The 21,626-nt window shown below is 34.7% G+C and overlaps 1 long non-coding RNA gene across 1 annotated transcript in view; it reads right to left on the reverse strand.

Annotated features, from left to right (window-relative positions):
* Positions 1-279: 279 nt before the first annotated feature.
* LOC111930351 (uncharacterized) overlaps positions 280-21,626 on the reverse strand; it is a 63,424-nt gene continuing 42,077 nt past the window's right edge. The window contains exon 5 of the long non-coding RNA XR_002865140.2: positions 280-5,211. This is a non-coding gene — a long non-coding RNA (uncharacterized LOC111930351). The remainder of the gene's footprint in view (positions 5,212-21,626) is intronic.

Here is a 21,626-nt window from a genome sequence, read left to right on the forward strand (position 1 = left end):
TTCTATTGAAGAAGAATAGAACATTGAAAATGTGTTACCACATTTTTGTGAATTGCTGGCTGCCATTAGAAAAGCTCTGGAGATGATACAAAAGAACATGAAAATGAGATATGGGGGAAGATTTAACAGTTAGAACTATACTTTTGTGATGTAAATTATACAGATATTTTGTTGTAAAATTATTGTAAATAATGGACAAGTTGAACAACTCATAATAATTCATACTACCAGGAGAAATTTCACCCAAGCAAGCAAAAAAGACAACAAATTTAAAATTCATACCAACAAAGTATTTGTTTATTCATACACTAACATATATACATCTAAATTGCCTATTGTTACATTACACTGGTTATTGTGATTAGGTCATAAAAACAATTCCAAACTCTTTTAGTTACACTAGAAAGATTTTCACAAAGCACAAAAAAAATCTTTTTAAGAGTATAATGAACTCGTGGAATGTGTTGCTGTGGAGACTGTGGAATCTCCATCACTGGGCGTTGTACAAGCATCTGTCAAAAATATCCCACTGTTCTTCTCTGCAGGTGTAAGAAAATTAAATCACCTTCTGAGTTTTCCTCCAGCTGTATCATACGATTAATTTGGTCTGCTCTTTTGGCACTAGAAACCAAACAACACAAGAAATCAAAAATCTCTTAGAGTCAACAACCATAGACTCTGTTAGTGTAGTAGAGTCTAGGCACACAGAGAGCTCTCTTAAAATAATCAGATAATAGATTTTTTTAATCTCAGCAAAAAAGAGATTAAAGTCTTGGGGGGTAGGTGATTAACTTTATATGACTAGAAAATTTGAGAAGCAGAAGATGTTTCAGGAGAAGGAATTTCATATGTTTATTGATGAATTATTGCAAGAGTATTTAATGAAATGTTTTTCACTATCTCAGTAAGCTTCATCTTATTATACCCACTAAAGAGACAAAAATTGGTTTTATAAATTAAATCCAGCTAAATTCAATGAGAATTTGTTTGGCAAACAGAATGAACTAAATTTCCCTGCAATGCAGAGGTATTTTTATTCTTTCGCATCAGACCAAAATTTTTCTGTTAATACTGAAAATATTTAAACAAACACTCCACACGTGCAGTCAACAGTGTTCCATTTTAAACAGACTTCTATGTGAAATTTCACATTTACTCTTTACAAATACTCAAGAAAGTACGTATTTTAATTAAGGTCAAAATGTTACCATTTCCATCAGTGAACACACTGTAGTAGATATTTTTGGATCTGAAATCTCAAGTGATTTTTAAAAAGCTGCTATGATTCAGCTTGAATTTCTATTTGCATGTTTGCCTGAAGGGCTTCTGGATATTCTTAATATGGATAATTCATAGGTTTTGTTTTCTGGATGTTTACTCAGTTACTCATGAGAGTTCAGTTATTTGGAATACTTATGGTCAATGTCATCTCTGTTAACACTAAGGTCCAAGTGAAGGTGAGTAGTTTGAGAGGAGTTTGAATAGTTGCATCTCAGAAGGTCTGGATGAAAGTCCAAAACTGGGATACCAAACCAAATCTTGAAATACAAATCATCTTTCTCTGTTTTTGTCTTGGTCAGATATGTTGAAAATGAGTGTAGTAAATAGATGAATAGATTACTATGAATCAAAATATCTTTTTAAAGAGCTCTCCAAAAAGTGAAAAGAAACTGTTGGAAAAACAGTAGAAAAATTAAAATAAATTAAATTAAATAACAATAACTTATTTTTTTCCTGGAATAGGTCATTACAGAAATGGTAATTACAGACCATTTGGTTATGCAAAGAATTAAATCCTGCTTGGTTGTAGTTTATTTGTTTTACAGTGAAACTTTATTTTCTCAGTTGGTGTTCAGTTTATTTTTTCTCCTACAGTAAACACGCACCACTGGAAAATTAGGTGGAAATGCGAAAATTTTTAATATAAGGACTCTAAAATCTAGGAAGATGAGTACATACTTAACCAACTGAATAAATGACAATTTCAGAAGGCAAAAACCTTGTTTTCTGACTAACACATTATACAATACCAGGAAAAAAAAGCTGTATCATATAGACAGTTCAGATCCTTCTGGATCAAATTCTTCTCTAGAGAACTACAACTGATGTCAGTGGATTTGTGCCAAGGTTGAATTTGACCCAATATTATTTTCAAACTGAGATTAGAGAGCAAGTGAACCAGCAAAAGACAATTAAGTCAGTGATGCACTTACTATCTTGAGTACGCAAGCAATCTGAAAGCCAGCATAATGCAGTTCTTATTCACCAGGCATGCAAATAAATCAACTTTAATGTCAATAAAGTCAGTAATGACAGATTTTATCACTAAGTTATAACTAAGCAATAATGATTGGGAAAAAGGCAAGTAGCTCACAGCAGCTGAAGTGATTTTTTATTTTGTCCTAGGTGAAGCCAAGGGTAACTGAAAGGACTGGCCTTTACTCCCTCTATTATTAACTGCAAATCATTCTTGTCATGTTAGAAGGCAGATCACTTTTTTCTTCCCAAGTATTACTCACTGTTGTGGTGTGCCTCACACTAAGACCTCCTTCAGAGGTCCTGAAGTCCATTTCCAATTAGTCTCTGCATATTAGTGAGATGCAGTTTAATTTTAAGAGGGTCAGAAAAAAGACACATTTTTATTTATTCTGTAAATATAGTTAGTGATTTAATTCATCCATCAGCAGATACCAGAGAACAAAAAATTATGATTTAATGCTTTACAAGGAGCAGCCCTATGCTGCATACTGTTAGACATATACAGCATTCCATTTGTAGTGGCTGCATTTCAGTGAGAAATAAAATTAGAGATGATAAGAGCCTTATTTCAAAAGTTTCTAAACTATATGATTGAAGGGCATAATAAAAATGCCAGATATTGTTTTCCTTGATGTGTAGAAGGAGGTCCTCAGCATATAAATATTTTTAAAACAGTATTATATTAAGTAGGCAGATGAGTAATTGAAACTCACACAGACATTTTAAAAGCAAACAAACTTTTTCAGCTCTTTGCAATGCAGTTTATATGAGTTGGTACAATCATTTTTCTGTCTCTGCATCTTAACCAAAATGTTACACATTTTTGTTATGCATGTAGTTGTTCTCCCCATGGGAGATGTTTAACAATGGTCAATTACTATGATTCAGTAGTTTTGGCTGACATTCAACAAATGTCTGAGCAGCTAATAACGCATTTAGTTCTGTTAGTCCACCCATCTGTCCATCACATCTGCCTGTCCTCATAAAGGCTGTCATTAAGCAGCATAGCATTTCTCTAACATCCTCTCACTATTCACTTGCTTTCCGAATGCCTGGAAGGTAAACAATGTGTGCTCACAATTATATCTTTTCATAAGCTAAAGATAAATATACACTTCCTTATAAATAAGCAACAAACAAAGCATTTCTCTTATTATTTTATTAGTGGCACTTTAATCCATCAAATTTATATGATTATTAGTCAACATTCAATTAAAATAGCTTGAAAACATGAGAAGACAACTTTCTCTTGTCCATAAAATTTTACAGCTACTCACCAGTAACATAACATCCAAAAACACTGTTTCAAGAAAAATAACAATTATTAAGCTTGGCATTTGGTATCTATTCTCGACCTCACATTGTGGATGTCTGTTACAGTCCTGTGGTGGTTACTAACTGCTTCTACAAACTATTTTAGCACCTCTGCAGCTTTTCCCATATGGGAGAGTCAGAGGGATATGGCTTATAAAAACAAAGATGCTGTTGTATTGGTGTGTATTCTTGCTCATGCTACATTTGAAATTATCATTATTCCTAAAGATTCAAATTCATCTTTTACTGCACACCAGTAGGAAAATTCTGACTATTAATCACAATTCTACTGATTCTTAATTAACGTGTTAGTTTTTTAGGAGGTTGAAAAGACAATAATATTGTGAGATTACTTTATAGTTAGGAGTTTTCTTCTCATTCTTTCTTTTTTCCTTTGTACTCATGATTGGCCAGCCTGGTCAATCGTTCTTTCGAGTTCAGAGATGTTCTCCGTTTATCTTGATTATTGAAACTTCTTGGTTTAGATTTAGCCTTAGAATAAAATACAAGTGTTATCACTAAATACAAAATCTTTAGATTTGATTAGAATAGAGAAAACACAGAACTGTCAGCATTTGATGAGAAGAGTGTCAGAAGAACTGAGGAGATGAAAAATATATAACCTGTACCTGAGTAGACCTTGTTACATTCACTTACAGAGTGTGCAAAGCTTTGCAAATGCTTAGTTAAGGTACTTGACCTAATTATAAAGACCTCCTCAGTTTGTAAAGCTAGACAAGGGGAAAAAAAGCCAGCCCATGAAGAAGGTGTATATATCCAAGAGGCTGAGCAGCACTACTGCCTATCCCTGGTACAGTTAGAATGAGGAACACCACGTGGAGAGTGGCAGCCATCCACAACAGCGAATCAGCAATTCTAAGGTAGAAGCCATCACTTACTAATAGTTCTTAGCAACTGCTAATAGTAACTACTTCTTAGTTCTTAGTAACTACAATAGTAACTACTCTGTTCCCCTCTCCCTGCCCTTCTTTAATTTGTTTTTGTTTCCCCTTGGCTGAAATGTAGTGTGCTTTTAGCAGTTCAGTTGAAGGACTTGAGAAAACCTTGACTGTTTACTTCCAAGCTTATTCCCGATATCTGCAGCAAAGGTGAGCTATGACAACCACAAATTTCTTGTTGGGATGTTCTCACCCTAGCATGAAACAACTCTTACAATACATCATTTTCAAACATAGACTTGGTACTCTGAAAAAGTCTTCAAGGAAGACCTTATGGTTTGCACCATTCCAAAGGCCATTTGCCTTTTCTCCTCGTTTACAGAAGAAACCTGTTAAAGGAGAAGGAGGAGCAGCTTCAGAAAAGACATGATAACAGCCACAGCACTGGTGACAGTCCAGTCTTTGAGTCCTACTAATATATATTAGGTATTGAATGTCAGATTGAGTAAACTGGCACTGAAAACAAAAGCCAGTATGTCCTCTGTTCCTTTTTACCATTTGTGCCATGGGTACATGGAAGAGAGGGAGGCAGGTAGTGAGGAGCTCATTCCTTCTGCCATAGCATGGTGCAGTTGTCATGTTGGTCACCATGGAGAAGACAGATGAACGCCTTCACATGGGTTACATTTTGCATTGGTCTCCCAAAAATACCTGGTATTATGAAGCCAGTAATAACCTCCTGAAAGTAAAAAATGGTAATGTACATTTATTCAGTTTGAAAAAGAAAAAATTTCTAATTACTTGGAAAGTTTTCTGTCACTTTCAGTCAGCAGATAAAAAGAACCCCCCAAAAAAATGTCAGATAAATGCAGATATTTTTATCTAAAGATAAAAATAAACTCAAACCAGAAAAAAACCAGCTCTTTTAGTATGCCTTTTCTTTCAGATATTTTTCTCTTTCACTCAGTTAAACTTTTTTTGATGATCTGGTAAGATTCTGAGTGTTTTCATCTTAAGAAGGTAAGGTTTGATGTCAGTAGGAGCAGGGCACAAGAAATAACTTTTTCATTAGTAGTTGACCATTGTAACTTCTGACTACAATCCAATTGGAGTGTTCATTTTATTGTTGATTTTATGTAAAGGAAGAAGTAAATATAAATGCAAATGCATAAAAATATACATAAAATTATGTCTCTAAATAAAACAAAAATTTAAAATAATATAACAATGGACATATAAAATCACTTATCCTTACATTAAAAAACCCCCATAAATATGTGTAAGCTATTAAAAATATATCTATAAAAGTAACCATCCACAAAGAATATTTGAGAACCAGAGAAATGTCTGGATGCCTTGGCCCTCCTTTCAGTTGAAAAGCAGTTACGTAATTTAAAATGCTACTCTTCTTTTTCAGAGCAATGGAAGGCTTTGCTGAGCCTTTTATAGGACACATGACACAGAGAAAATTTTTCCCAGCTCGGGCTCAGAGGGATATCTGGAGCCACTGGAGTCAAAGTGCAAAGCACAAATACAAAAACATTCTTTTGCATCAGCTACTTTCTCTTCCTTTTTTGTCCTTCTTTATTCAGATGGAGCTGCTTGTTCAGTCTTCCAAGTTCAGTCATGCTGTTTGATTTTCTTTTTGAAGGAGAAAAAGACTCTGGCACCAGAATCACTGGTATTTTTTGTGTCAATGTAAATGAGGGTAGAAGTCAGCTTAAGCATCCAGTTGGGGCATTTCCCTGAATAGGAGCAACTTGGGGTGACACAGAACTGCCAAAATGTAACAATTCCCTACCCTTCATCTCTGACATGAAGAACAGGCACAGTGAAGAGGACATGATCAAAGCATTCAGCCTTCATTGATCACCCACAGAAATCTGTTTAAAGCAAAACGATCCAGAGCCACAATATTTCATCTCAAGAACCAAGCTGAGTGTAAGGCAGCCACCTCTTTGGTGATTTTGCTTATTTGGCAAGATTTTACTTCTTTCTTAATTAATGTAAAGATTAACCTACAATGGCTACTAGTTAGAACCTCTTGACTAAAATGAAGCTGCAATGTCATGCTCACTGTGCACTCTTTGCATACATCCTTATGATTCTAAAATTCTTGCTGTTTCAAAAAGTTTTTCAAATTTTGCAGGTGTTTGATAAAATGAATTTCATTTCCTCAGTTGTGGTCATGTCAGCTCAGCTTCCTTGTTATCACCTAACTATAAACACAAAAGGTCATATACCTCATACAGAGTGGGACCTGCATGGCTGTTCTATTCTGAGTTATAAATTTAACATTACAACTTTTCAAAAAGAAAAATATCCAGAAAAGCACACTTAAAATACTGATTAAATTCAATGATACATACATTTTTCTTAAAATGTCACTCTACACATACTTGAAAAGAAACTCAAAAACATTACATGACTTCAAGATTGCCCTTGCAACCTTCATCAGCATCAAGTTTACAAGTACAAATGCAAGATCTCCCAAACATTCTCACCAAGAAAACTTAATTCCTCAGAGGAATTATGTTTACATTGTCCATTCCACCTGGAAAGCACTCAGAAATAATGCTGATGGCTGGCACTGTACAAGGGGAAAAAAAGTAGAGAATCTGCTGTGCATTAAATTTTGAGTTCTATTTTGTGAGGAGAGAAGGGAAGGGGAAGGGGAAGGGGAAGGGGAAGGGGAAGGGGAAGGGGAAGGGGAAGGGGAAGGGGAAGGGGAAGGGGAAGGGGAAGGGGAAGGGGAAGGGGAAGGGGAAGGGGAAGGGGAAGGGGAAGGGGAAGGGGAAGTTCACCAGAGCTTTTCTTGAGAAATTATAGCACATTTTCCTGCCCTAGTCTATCTAGAGCATATAGTTGGGTACCTAATGCTTATGTTTTGCATTAGTTTAACCACAGCTTCCAGATTTTGAAACCATTTGCATACTTCTAGTTAGGTATGTTGTAGATGTTCATCAGTGGACTATTACTTCCCTGTTCTCTTGTTCTGGAAAGTGCTCCATGACTGTGACAGCATGAACAATGAAAATAATTGCTACTGGATTTTATCCTGTGCTTGCTGAATATAACTCAAAAATTTGCTTTTGAAAACCATTGCCAATAAAAATTTGACACCCCTAATTTCCTTCAAAACTTGGTTTTGAAGTATTTGGGATGGTCTTATACAAATAATATACTAAAAACTAACTTACAAGTTGTTTAACTATTGAAAAACACTGAATATCCTAAGGCAACACAATGTTTTCTCATCTTTTTCATCTTTTGATCATGTATTGTCATCTTTAGCTTGCAGCAGTTGCTCACTCTTGAAGAACATACTGAATAGAGAAATAATTCTGGGGGTTTTTTCCTTGTTTGAGGTAAGCAATCAAGAAGCTTCATTCAAGAAGCTTCACTTGTATTTTAGTTACCTAATAGTAATCTCAAGAGTTCTTCCACGGTTGTAAATGTGGAACATTCACCTAATCATTAGATATGTACCTGTCTGATTTCAGCCTGGACGGGGTTAATTTTTGGCAGTAGCTGGGAGGGGCATGGCTGAATGGACATGGCCAGGGTCCAGATGTTTTTCTATACCCTATATATATATATATCACTGCAGGTGTGGGAGGGAAGGGACTGGCTTCCACAGAGAAGGATGTTCCTTTTGGGTGGAATTGTCTGGGATTTTATTTGATGTGTTAATTCTTTCTTTGCTTTATAGCTCTTTATAGATCTTGTTATCAATATTGTTGCTGTTATTCTTCTTTTTTTTATGTCATTGTTATTTCAAGTGAATTGTTCTTATCTCAACCCCTGATCCATGCTTGTTGTGTCTCCCATTGGAGGTGGAGATGGGAGCCACAGGTGGTCTTTTTAGTGGGAGTGCTAAACTGGAGAAGGCCACTCCTAACCACAACAGTATTGCACAGACTTTATAAAGTTTGTAATGAGTAAGAGTTTTGAAAATATTACTTTTCTTGTTATTGAAAATGCTATTATTATTATTTTATATAGAATGTATGTTTTATTTAGAACTGAACAACACATTTTTTTTATTTTAAAAATAGGTATTCATTTAAATTAGAAGTAAAAAACAAGCCAAAAACAGACCACTTGGCATTTCAGACTCATTTGTTATTTTATTTCCATAATGTTTGTTGATTATGATAATTGATCACTCCAAAATTTCAAAGATATAATTAATTGGTAAAAGTAAGTTCATTGCCTTTTATGTGAAATATTTTAATTAACAAAGAACATTTAAATAAATTACCATAATATTGAAGGTCACACAAATATTAGCTGCAGTTGTGCTCGCTGTTGCATAGATACATATTTCTATATAAAGACAGAAGGAATAAAATTAATTTTATTAAAATGAGATTAATATATTTCATTTGGAGTTTCGCTTCAAGCATCCTATTGTCCCTGGCCTTTTAGCTAAGATTAAATCTAATGTCAGTTTAATACTATATATGACAATGTAATTTAATCTGCTTAGTACTTTGGCAAAGCTGGAGCAACAACTTAATTTGGTCTGTCCTTTCTTCAAATACTGTAACTCTATTTTCTGTAAAATCAAGCAAATGTGATAGGAAAGTGACCTACCAAGAATTACCACAATGACTGCTGACATCTATTGTACACAATAGCACTAACACAGATATTTTTCTCGCCACCGTTTTCTTATCAAAATTTGTGGGAATTCACCCAGTGCTTTCTTGGGCATCTGGTAATAAAACTTCTTCAGGCAGACTAAAGAGAGAACTTCGTATCTGTAATTTCCCAGGTGGTGGCAGAGCCATTACTGTTGGCAGCTGAAAAGATGTAAGGATGATTACTTTCTTCTTCACTGTGTATTTAAATGAAAACTTAGTTGTTATAGCACTTTGTATGGAGCTGAACCATCAAGTTAAACATCTTTTTAGAAAGATCTCTTGCAAACAATTTAGGAAAAGCATTGGTTGTGGGGTTCCTAGATCAAAATTTAAAAATTGTGTATAGTAAAAGCAAAATACTAGAGATCATTTTGTCTAACATCTATTCTATACATATTAAATACTAGACTTTCAAATCAAGATTAGAATCAATTTCAGCTAAAGTTGTGACCTTCTGTAGCTGAAGAAAAAAGTGTTAGGTTGATGACAAGATTAATGATATTTACATGGCAAATGACAGAACTAAAGCTAGAGTACTGATTAAAGATAATTAGTCAGTGTAATGCCATTTTGAACCTATGCAAAATTGTATAAAATCAACAAATAGTCAGAATTTGGTTATGTTCTGAATTCATAAGCAGTAAGGACATATTTGCAAAGGTTCTGTCATTTGTACTTATTTGTTTTCTTATGAAGATCATTTTTTCTTCTGCTCTTTCAGTAGGTCCTGAGTGTTGCTATGAATTCTGCTATAGTTCTGGAGAGAAAATATTTATAAAAATCACCCTTGTATAATATATCCCCTTGAAAAAGCAAATCAAACTGTTCATCAACTCTAGAACAAATAAAGCAACATTTTTACATGCATTAGTAACCTGGCTTTGAATTTCTTACGCAAGAGTCTAGGTCTAATTGAAACTTTTTTCATGGTATCTGTGCTACTTTTTGCTAGGATGTCTGAAAAATTTTCTTCTGACAGGAAATTGACATGGTCTGTCTAATCTGCTTGCCCACATATTACCAAAAATTAATAAGAATGTTATTACCTTTGACTCTATAATCACCCTGCTAAAAAATTCAGAAAATACCTCATTAAGTTCAAAAGGAAAGGGCTCATCCATAGAAAAAGTGAGTTTTTCTTTGCTTAGTTTCCACAAGAAGTCAGGTTATAAAATAATGAGGAACTTTCAAAAGTACTTTCTGTTCTAATTTGATCATTTCCTCACAGAAATCAAAGGGAATTAACACATACCTAAATACACAAAGGCTTTGTAGCTGTGACAATGAAAGTATATAAAAGTATCAAAATATTCAGGGAGAAAGTGTTTTAATTGGCAAACCATTAGTGTCAGGAAAAGACACATTTTCAGTCACATTAGCCCTCCTGTGAAACACCCCCCTGGCTGCATTTGCCAACAGATAAACCAAATAGAAGGAGAAGGTGTCACTCCTTCTTTCATGCTTTCATACTTTCATACAGTTTTTCTTACATTCATACTTTGTGATCTGTTTCTGTGTCACTTAAACGTCTGCAAACATGTCATTCATATGAAGGGGATTAATGGAAATCCTAGCTCTGTTAAGTCTTTCAGCCAGAGAGCTAAACAACTATTCTAGAGGTTTTTGACTAAAATGCTTCAAAAACAACAGTTTTATATATTATCAAGTAGAAATCCTCAGCCTAAGGAGCGAACACTGCTTTGGAGGTAAACTGAATTTTTCACCTGGCTCATTGCACACATTACCCTGATCTTTCGGATTCCTAACAGTGCCATTAAAGACATATTTAACTCTTTCTGATCAAGAAAAAGAAAACATACTGTAATCCTTCACTGAACAGACATTTCCAGGCTATAACAATGATAAAAAAGGCAGAATATTAAAATTAAACTATTAAATTTCATTAATCTTTTATAAATCAGATGGGCTTAACAGCAAGAAAAAAAGAAAAGCAGTCATTAAGACAAAACAAAGCCCTATATAATTTATACTTTGGAATAAGCCTGGTTTGTACAGGTGCCAAACAGAATTTACTCAGACTACAGAAACATCAACACAAATACTAAATGGAAGAAAATTCAATGCATTGTTAGCTCATTAGTCTCACAGCAAATTAATGATTCTAGTAACTGCAGAATTAGAAATATGAATTTGTGGACAATCTTTGTTGACCTCATATTAATTTACAAAATGAGACAAGAAAATATAGAGAAAATTTTGCTCCCCAAAGTTACTTTGCATAATATACAGAGTAAATTGCATCTGTAAAAATAAAGAAAAGTATCTGTCTATCATTTATAAAAGGCAGAGCTACAAACCAAAACCCATTATTAACCATTAAGTCAGAACTATTAAATCCTGGAAATTACTACCTTCACATGAAACATTTCTCTTTCAGTGGGGTTAAACCAATAAAATCATACCTTCCTGGGCTGGGGAGAAAATGTGTATTGTATTTTCAATTTTTACAGTAATAAGAGATTAGGTAGGAAAACATATCTTCATATCAGGAGATATGTCACTGCAGCTGGACCTTTCAAAGTCTCTTTAGAGCAGGCTTCCTTGATCTCCGTGAGGAGCAGAGACCTGAGGAGAATGGTATAGCTAAAGGGGCTTGATCTTGCAAGCTCTCTAAGCCTTACTGTAAGAAGTACAAAAAGTCAAATAATCACCACTGAAAACTTCAGATGGATTGTGAACCCTTTTTCATACCAGTAAGCAATCAGATGTGATGTTAGAGCCAGTGTTGGCTCCTGTCCGAGAAAACATTTCAGTATGTGCTGAGTTTGAAGTCAGTGGGGCTTAAATATGCCCAGCAGGATTTCCCTGAACAGAGACAGACCCTTAATAAAAAAATGATTCTCGGTGAAAGGAGATTCACAATCTGGTCTTATTGCTTACTAGTTTTTCAGAGTAAGAAACTTGCATAAATTGTGGGAAACTAGGACATTATTGATCATCCAAATATTCCTCTGGTAAATTTTAAAAACTGAGGAGAAAAAGCAACCTTTTATAGTAGAGGGATAGATACAATCTGCACTACATACAGGGCTTACAGTGACTCTGTATATATAAATAGGAGCCATTTTTAGAGTTTTTAGGCATTTCTACTGTCAACAGTAAGATGTGTTCTTGATTGTGCTGCAGAAAATGGGAGTAAGGGCAGCTGCGCAGTGCAGCCTCTGAAAGAAATGCTTTCAAAGTTTCCTTTGAAAGGGCTGCTTCTCAAAGGCAGCTGCTCAGTGCCTCATGATGCATTCCAGGCACAGCCTCGTTGCTTGGCCCATCACCCCGCTGCACCTGCTCCTCTCAGCTCACTTCACCTGAGTAGATTGTGACAAGAGTAACAAAGCGCTGCGCTCCAGCCTCCTACAGAAAGCTCAGCCATGCTTTCCCTGCCTCCTAAGCTGTGCCACTGCAGAGCCAAGCTCCTGGTTATACACTGTATTCGCTCAGAGCATCAGGTGCAAGCTGGCTGTCTGCCTTCATTCCTCCCTGCTGCAATTTCTCTCCTACTCCTGTATGAGAAGGGCCTTGTCACTGCTCAGAATTTCAGTACAGCGCCTGAGATCTTTCTTCCATTGCACGTCTCAGAGGATGCTATTAATATCCCACTAATTTCAGACAGCTTTACATTTGGCAAAAGTACTACCAGGCAAATTACAAGTATATTGGTAAATGAAAACATTTATCATCAAGATCTATTGAAAGATGTCCACAATATTCATTTGCTGCAGTCACTGGACTTATCACCCTGTGCACCTCCATCAGATTTACGTAAGATGAAGTCTAGACTCCTCTTTCAAAATCCCTGCTTTTATTCAGGCCACACAGTGTCATCTCTGCATAGCAGGTGCCAGAGGCTAGAACATTTACCCTGGGATTTCCAAAGTATCAGTAATTTCTATCCTGTCACCTGATAATTACTATTTCACTTTTTGTTGTGTCCAGAATGATAGTATGGATTCCAAATGTTTCAAAATAAAATTCCCAAAGTTTCAAATTCCATATGTTTCAAAATAAAAAGTATCAAATTAAATAAGAACAGCAGAAACTAGAAATTTGTAACTCATTATAAATCAAAGTTGAAACATGCAGTTTTGCTGTGTTTTGCATTACTTTTGGCACTTGCAGTTCTCTTTTCCAAATAATCTTCAAGATTTGATCTAAGGAAGGGGTTTTTTTTGTTTTTATCAGAAGGATTTAATCTTTCAGAGATGATTCCCATTGGTTATGTTATTATTATTATTATTATTGGTTATGTTGCTGATACAACTCAAGCAATTAGAGTGCAAGGATTGCAAAAGTTCAAAAAGAAGATGGTTTACATGGATTTAGAACATTTATGATTTATTATTTTATTAGCTGAAAAGCTATAAAGGAACTTCTAATCTGATATAAAATTCAGCTTGCATAAACCATGTTTCCATAGGATTTGCTATATTGACCACATATCACATACAGATGTACTTCAGTTTGCCTCCATTCTTGCACAATTTTATGTGTAAATTTTTCTACAGTTTGAATAAACTAAAACAACACTTGAAACAGTAAAGACTGATTTATTTTAAAATACCCATGCAACTGATTTTGCAGGGCTCCATCCCTTGTCCAGAGAAGAGCTGAGTTCTGTTCAGAATAATTTGGGCAGTAAGCAAACTGTGTACACAGATTGAGACAGTGGAGATTTAAATGGTAAATAAGTCATATATTGTGCAAATTCACACACTTCTAAGAAGAATTATTCTCCAGGTTGCAGTTCAGAATCTCTCTGATGAAAAATACATGTATTGCAACAATCAGAAAAGGATCACACTGTGCCTTTAAAATTTCCTGTCCCTTTCAGGATTTTACAGGGGAGGTTCAGGCAAGTCTGGTGTATTTTTTTCAGCAAGGAACCAAGAAGATTCTCCTAGATCCTTTCTGTATCAAGAAATAACACTGGAGCTTTTGTTGGAACTTCAAATCACTAGACTGGAGTGCCTGAACTTTCCAGTATCTGAAGCAAATAAACAATCTCTGTAACTATTTTTCTGCAGGACTTCATAATTTTTTCAGAATGTCATGGCAAATCTGCTATGATATTTTACTGTGTCTCTCAAAGGAAAACTAAAACCTGGGGACCCATGAGAAGAAAAAAAGTTAGGGGGGAGTATTCTATCTGGAACTACACAGGAGGCACAAAAAAAAGATTGAGATTATTTTCTCACAGAAATCTAAGATTCTAGAAAAATGCACCCTGGACCTTGCTCTATCCATTGGCTGCTTCTACTATCCAGATACAGAGCTTTTATTTATGGAGATATAAAAATAATGAAATTCATACCTCTGGAAAGAAAGTTGCAGAAAGAAAGAATTAAAAATCACTATAAAAATCAGGTAGTAGCAGTACTCAGTTATAATCCTTTCTCTAGAGAGTCCTCAGTGTTGAGAGTAGCTGCGGTAGTGTCTTAGAGCAAACAAGATTTTCAGGCTTCCAAAATGAGTGCTTTATTTTTCATTATCAAGATCTTCCTCTTATTTTTCTGCAGGAGCCTGAGTGTATATTTCAAAAATATCACGGTTTTGTTATTCAGCACTTATTCTGGCAAAACTACAATGGATTGGCCATTCATTTCAAAAATATTTCATTATGCAATTTGTGAGAACTCAGAGGATCACATTCAACAGTCAGAGGCATCTGGTTGGAACAGGTGTTGCAGAAAATTACAATCCTACCTTGATTAAAACTGTTGGGGTTTTTTACCACCACCCTCCAGTTATGCATGACAAGTATCCAAATGATAAAATGTATAGAGTCAGAAGTAACAATCTGAGGTATTGTCAGGAGAAATATCAGGAATAACTTCAAGCTTGTGAACCAAAAGAATTTGCTTTTCAGGGAGTAAAATTTTCACAAAAATCTTCCTCTACTCATGGATTTTCTGGAAAATGAAGGTTTGTTTCTAACAGCTTGGTTTCACTGTTCATTTTCAAAACAGCTTTCACATGAAGAAAAATTTTGAACATGCAATAAAAATTACTCAATATCGAAGACATTGTAACAGTTGAGTAAGGGAGATTAAAGCCTAGTTTAATGCAGTCTAAAGCCTTTATTTTTTTCTCAATGATACAAGCAGTAAAAACATGAAGCTCAAGTATGGAGTTGAAGCTTGAATATTCTGATCTTCCCCCAGTCTTAAGGTGACGAGATACACTGGCTGCCTCATTTGGTATTGGTTTGGACCAACTTAAGGCTTCATAAAGGAAACTGATCTTAGGAAAATTCAGAGGTCCCATTCAGTGAAATCAAATACCTTTCAAAAGCTTCACTGTATTGTCATAAAGCAATCTGTGGGCTCCCTGCCATCAAAGGAGAAAACAGTTTTCATGACAACTGATATCTAATGCCTATGGGGGGTTTTCTCAGTTTTTTCTTAGATTGGGAAGGGTAGAGAAATGAGTTACCCACAGAAGTAGGACTCTGCTTCTGTCCACACACTTTGTAGCATTGCAAATAAAACCAGAAATGAAGCTTTAGCAGCTGTAAATCCCAGCAGGAAAGTTCTGAAAGGAGAAGGTGTAGCAGTAGCACACATCAGGGCAAAAAGTGACTCTGTTAAGGGGCACTGAGACACCCACTTGATGGCCTGAGAGGGAGCCCTGAGAGTTGCTCCTGGAGAGATTCTGGTTGGTTACAAGAGGAAAATTTTCACAAAGACAACAATCAGCCACTGGAATAATCTCCCAAGGGAGTGATGAGTTCCCTGACACTTTTAAGTTAGCCAGACAGTGCTGGACCATCTTGTCTAGACCATCTTTTCAGAGAGAAAGTCTGGAACAAAGCAGGTATTCTGTGATTTTTAGATAGTGAAAGTAAAATAAAGACCAGTTTGTTTCATACATGATCTGTCTTTACTTTTTATAGATTACTAAATATGAGGGAGCAACTAGGTTTTTTTAGTGAAAGTCTGCATTTTCCGACCGAATTGAAAAAAATGCAGGAAAACACGGTGTTCAAGGAGGACAGCAATTGCTATTTCCATCCCCAGGAAAAAAATGAACAGGAAAAACTAGATAGTGCAGATAAAATTTCAAAAGCCAGCAAGATGAATGCACTGTAATACATTTTACAGTTTCACAGCACTTCACAGTACCACAAAATCACCTAGACTGTAAAAGACTTTGGAGATCATCAAGTCCATCTAATCCTTCAGCTCCAGTACTGGAGTTTTGTAGAGCTGCAGCTTGTCCCTGAGCCAACCCCTTTGACTTTAACTTGTTTTCTTCTTTCACAAAAGAAGACAAGGTTCAGATGGCTTATGGCCTGGTTTTCAATGGTTTCAAAGACTTGCAATTCCAACTGAAATCATGAGAATTGAACTGTCTTGATCAGCAAAATGAGACCAGAGGTTGAATTACTGTTTGTATCATCTGTCCATAATATAGCATTGATAGAAAAGAATCCACCCCACCCCCTCAGTCAGACAAAAGTCAAATAAAATTGAGCATAAAGTGTACTGAATATAAAGTGAGTGAGGAGCATCAAGCAGTGGGGGTTTTCTCCCTCCTAGCACAAGACAATTATGCAAGATAAGCTTCTTGACAGTCAATATTTGACCTGTATTTGTAGATTTAACTCTGATACCTATGATTACACACTCTTGGCATATTTTCATTTCAATTTTATTTATTTATTTATTTTAGGGGTTAACAGCTTTATTGGCACCATGCACAGTAGTTATCCAGATGGTCATCTGTTGTAAGGTCAAGCAAAATAAACAAAAGGACTTTTATGCATTCCTTCCATGAAAGCTAAATGGTGCCATTACTATTGTCTCTATTCTGATATTTTTATATATATATATATATTTATATTATATATATATATATTTAGATATATACATTTATTTATATATTTTTGCAGTATTATAAAAGACCATAAAACTGAGTTACTTCTGGGGAAGTTTAATTTATCCTGAAATTTCAGAATAAATTACAGAATCAAAAAATTTTCTGTGTTTCAGAGGACCCCCAAGGATCATCAAGTCCAATCCAGAAGTGAAAGGTTAGGACTGGGATTGAACCCACAACCCTGGTGTTATTAGCACCCAGCTCTAACCAACTGAACGAGTCTCAGGGTCAATGGACAAATGTGCTTTTTACTGCTGGAAAAGCTCTGATCTAATTATACATTATATTTTGGTACTGTATAATCCTATGAAACAGAAAAACAAGGTCTTGCACACTTTAATTCTACTGAAGTAATTTGCTCATATTATTAGCTTTACAAAATGATGTGATGTTGTACTGATAACATACTACTCATTCACCCTGATAGAAAGCAGACATTTTAAAACCCCATTACCTATTTTGGCTGTCGAAAGTAAAAATTAATAGAATAATGTTCTATCAATGTACAGATTATTTCTTTAATCATGAAGAAGCAGAGAGAGCAGAGGAACTTTCTTAATTACTCTTTATCTGGCTATATCAAGATCTTAGAATTATCATCTATACTTGGGCCCATTTCCAAGAGCCTTTTTGAAGAAATAATTATATAATTATTTCAGATAAGAGAAGTAATTTATGAGATGTGAAGTATTCCATTTTCCAAGACTTGAAGTACTGAAGGCAATTCTGTCTTACTAAAAAATGTGCACTCTCATGAGAAGTAAAGGAAAATAAAGAACTTCCTCTTCCCATTTTTCTCAGCTAACAGGTGTAGGGGGCTGAAAAACTGCTTCTACTGTTGTAAATGTTTGTTTTTCTAACATGAGGAAAAATAACTGTATGACAAAACACCTAATCTAAAAGTCATTGTCACATATAATCTACACTTTGCAAAAGGCAAGCTGTCCTCGCATGCTGGGTGTTGACATGGAATCAGAGATTAGTTCTATTAAGTACAGGAAATAAAGCATGTAATTCCATCTCAGCTTAATGTCACCTATATCCAACACTCTGTGATACAATTATCCTTCATTACTCTCAGCCTCTTTGCTTTCTCTCTCTGCTAATTATTCACATTTTTGAGACCAGGGAGCGAGACCTTTTAGGAAGCTGATCCAGCTCAAAACTAACCACCAAAAGTAAATTATTAGTACCAAAGAAAAGGATACTTCTATTTTATGATGACTTACCATAACAACAACAGAATTCAGTCAATATTTAAATTGAGCAGGTTCTGTGATATGATTCATAAGTGTCAAATCAAAATGTACATATTTTTCATTTGACTAGCAGCAGAAGTGACACTGATCAGCATTTGTGCAAACACACCAATATTCTTTAGCTGTACCCTTTGGTTGTACTTAAATTGCTGCAGATTAAGCACAGAAATTAGGAAATATGGTCACAGCTATTCTGGTAAACAACTTTTAAGATAAAATAAGGACTAGTGACAACACCACAGTCAAGTTTGAAGTGCTTATTCATGTCTTGAATATATCTTCTAAACAATGGTTCTCAGAACTTAGAATAAAATCAAAATTTTATTGAGCCATAGGACAATTTACTGGGACTGTTTGTTGAATTGTTTAGTATCAAAACTCTATTGTAAATTAACTTTCAAAATTCAGAAAAATACCTTTTTTACAATGATATGAAAGTGTTTATCTTAAAGATAAACTGGTTATCAGAGTTAAGGCCTATATTTACTTTAGAATATTATTTATTAATCTATTTTTCCCTTTAATAATTTTCTAACTTTATTTTGTAGATGAAGCAGTAGAAGCAACTTTTTTTACTATTCTTTGGGTTTCAGTAAGGTTTGGGTTGTTTTCAGTATTACATCTTTCATTTTAACTTTCCTGTTTTCCAGAGAATTTGAACTAAAATAGAAAAAAAATCTTTTATTGCTTCTCTTTAAGTAAAGGTATATTTATAATAAAAAAATCTGCATTGCATGTAGAATAAATTTCAGGTAAAGGACCCTATGCTCTTACTAGTCAGGTATGATTCCAAAATGGAAGCACAAAAGATTAACTAAAAAAATCCAAAGACTTTCCATTTTAAGATGAACTGTAAATTGCTTTGAAGCTTTATGAGCATGAAGTATGCTTCTTTGCCTTTAATCTGTGTTTGAAAGCACCATAAAGAGCAATTAGAATTGATATTTACCTTCTCTGAAACAATATGTAGTTTTAGATGTATTTAATAAGTCCTTTATGGAATTTTTTTATCAATTTAGCAACTAATATATCTCAGGAGCTCTAGTAAAATATTTATTCATGCTAAATTTTTAAACATCATTTAGTGACTGATTCAATAAAAAATATGCCAACCACTTTTTCAAATAAGAAACAGAATTTAAGTGGGCTTTAATATTTTCTGCTTACATATATGTGCATCCAGCAGATGTTGTTCACACATTTCTTACACACTTTTCAGTCATTTATATTTAGTGTCTTATGTAATTAAAAGGATGACAATTTCTATTGTAGAATTATTTTTAAGGAAATACTAAAATGTTCTATGTTCTTATTTAAATTATATATTATATATATGCAATTGGACATAGATGAATAAACAAAAGAATTCTATGCTGCTAACAGTTCCTCAAAGACATTCTCCCTGGAACTGGGATAAATGTCCAGTTAAAGACATGCTGTTTTCTTCTATGTACAAACATAATGGTCATTGAATCATTTATATATACATGTTATAGCAAGGACTGAAGTCTTATTTCAAAACAAATTAAAAAGCCACACAGCAGATAAATCTGAAAAATACCATTATCTCTTCCTTCCTGAACTAAGCCCCACCATCAAGAAACTGAGATGGTTTTTTTGCGGTTTTTTCTGAGGGGGACACAGATTCCTGAAGAGTCATTTCCTCCCAAAATCAATGCAGTACTTGTACCACACATACTGGAAAAAGGATTTTGATGCTGTAGCTGGAAAGAAAGTCACACGGTACCAAATGCATCAAACTCTATAGTTTCACTTCATTTTTGCCATCATGTTTGCCAAGTTTCATGATGGCAAGTGTTCTTGTCAAGCATTTTGCTTCAATTCTAGCCTTGAAAATACAGAAGCCTTCTGCAAAAATAAACGAAGTCACCTTGCTCACTGCAGCCTCACAGACTTTCCATTTGATATCCATACAATAAGACTCTTCAATTTGCCTACTGGCATCCAGCTACCTCTGATCTCTTTCCCTCCCATTTTATACCATAACAACAAATTACCATAGATAAAAGGACTCCAGCTGGTAGTAGTAAAAACTGACTAGGCAAGTTTTAGGTGATGGACATTCTGAATAGCAAACTCTTCCCTAGGCATTATACACACTCTCTCTCTATCCAAAAGATGGGACTGCAGAATTTAGTATCAGGAGCAACTTTTTTGGCTTGAGATCTTTTCCTTTTGTGGCTCAAAGCCAGAGTTGCAAGCCATAACATTCCTTTCAACAGGCCTATGAGTTTTTAAAGGTGCCATTTTCCAATTACAAATGTCTCCCGTCCTTTACACAACTCTGAAAGTTTATTGTCTCAGCTTTTGTGACACAAGGCATATGAAGGGAATCTTGTCAGGGTTGATATTTAGATGTGTTTCTCTCAGGAGCACGTTCTCATCCTTTACATTAGGTATGTTTAATTAGATTTAGAGAATCCATTAGGTTAAAATCAGAAGGAACCATTTTCATGATCTCATCTGATTTAATATATATAGCAGAGATCCCTAAATTTCTCCACTCTACCTTGCACCTCACTAACACCTATCTTCTACAAAGGTTGAGAGACTTGAACTGAAACCCTCAAGAGACACTGAATTCAGCATTCTCTTTATTAGTTTGTTCCAGGAGTTAATTAACTGTTCTCTACTCATTTTTAGTTTTGATATGTCCGGCACTTTCTATTGAACATTTTTATTTGTTCTCCTGTTAGACCACATGGTCCTTTGGTATTCATCTTTCTCCCTCCACACTTATACAGTGTGATCACACCAGTTCTCAAAACTCTTCAATAAACTACACAGAATTATCTTTTTGTTTCTTGATGTGAATTTTTTTTTTTTAAATCTCTGTACTGGTTTCCACTTTGAAATGCAAAAACAATTAGTATTTTACATAGTAGTACAATGTAAAGCATTTTAATACTATTTTACCCATCTACAGGGATAAATGTTCCTATCCCTACTCACTAGTCTCGGATATAATAATCGGATATTACATTTTTGCTTTGTGTTATGGAATTATTTTGAGAGCTGTTGCTGAATTATCTACCCATTATGAGCTGGGACACTTTCTGAGCCATTATCTCAGGCTGCAGTAGATGTAGCCATTTCTAATGGTTAGGTATATAATTTTAGATTTTTTTGTTAAACATTTTTTCTAATTAGTTTAGTCTGCAATATTTTTCATTTAATTTTGTATACCTTGTTTTTTCTTTTCATTTCCACACTTGCCATTGAGTCAATTCTTAAGATGGTCATAGAAGTTATCATTGAGTTTTATATAGAAACACATTTAGGTTGCATTTGGAAAGATACCATTTTTATATCTATCAGCTAATTCTTAATCC

The sequence above is a fragment of the Cyanistes caeruleus genome, chromosome 6 (genome assembly GCF_971803275.1).
Source record: "Cyanistes caeruleus chromosome 6, bCyaCae1.hap1.1, whole genome shotgun sequence".
Lineage (NCBI taxonomy): Eukaryota > Metazoa > Chordata > Aves > Passeriformes > Paridae > Cyanistes > Cyanistes caeruleus.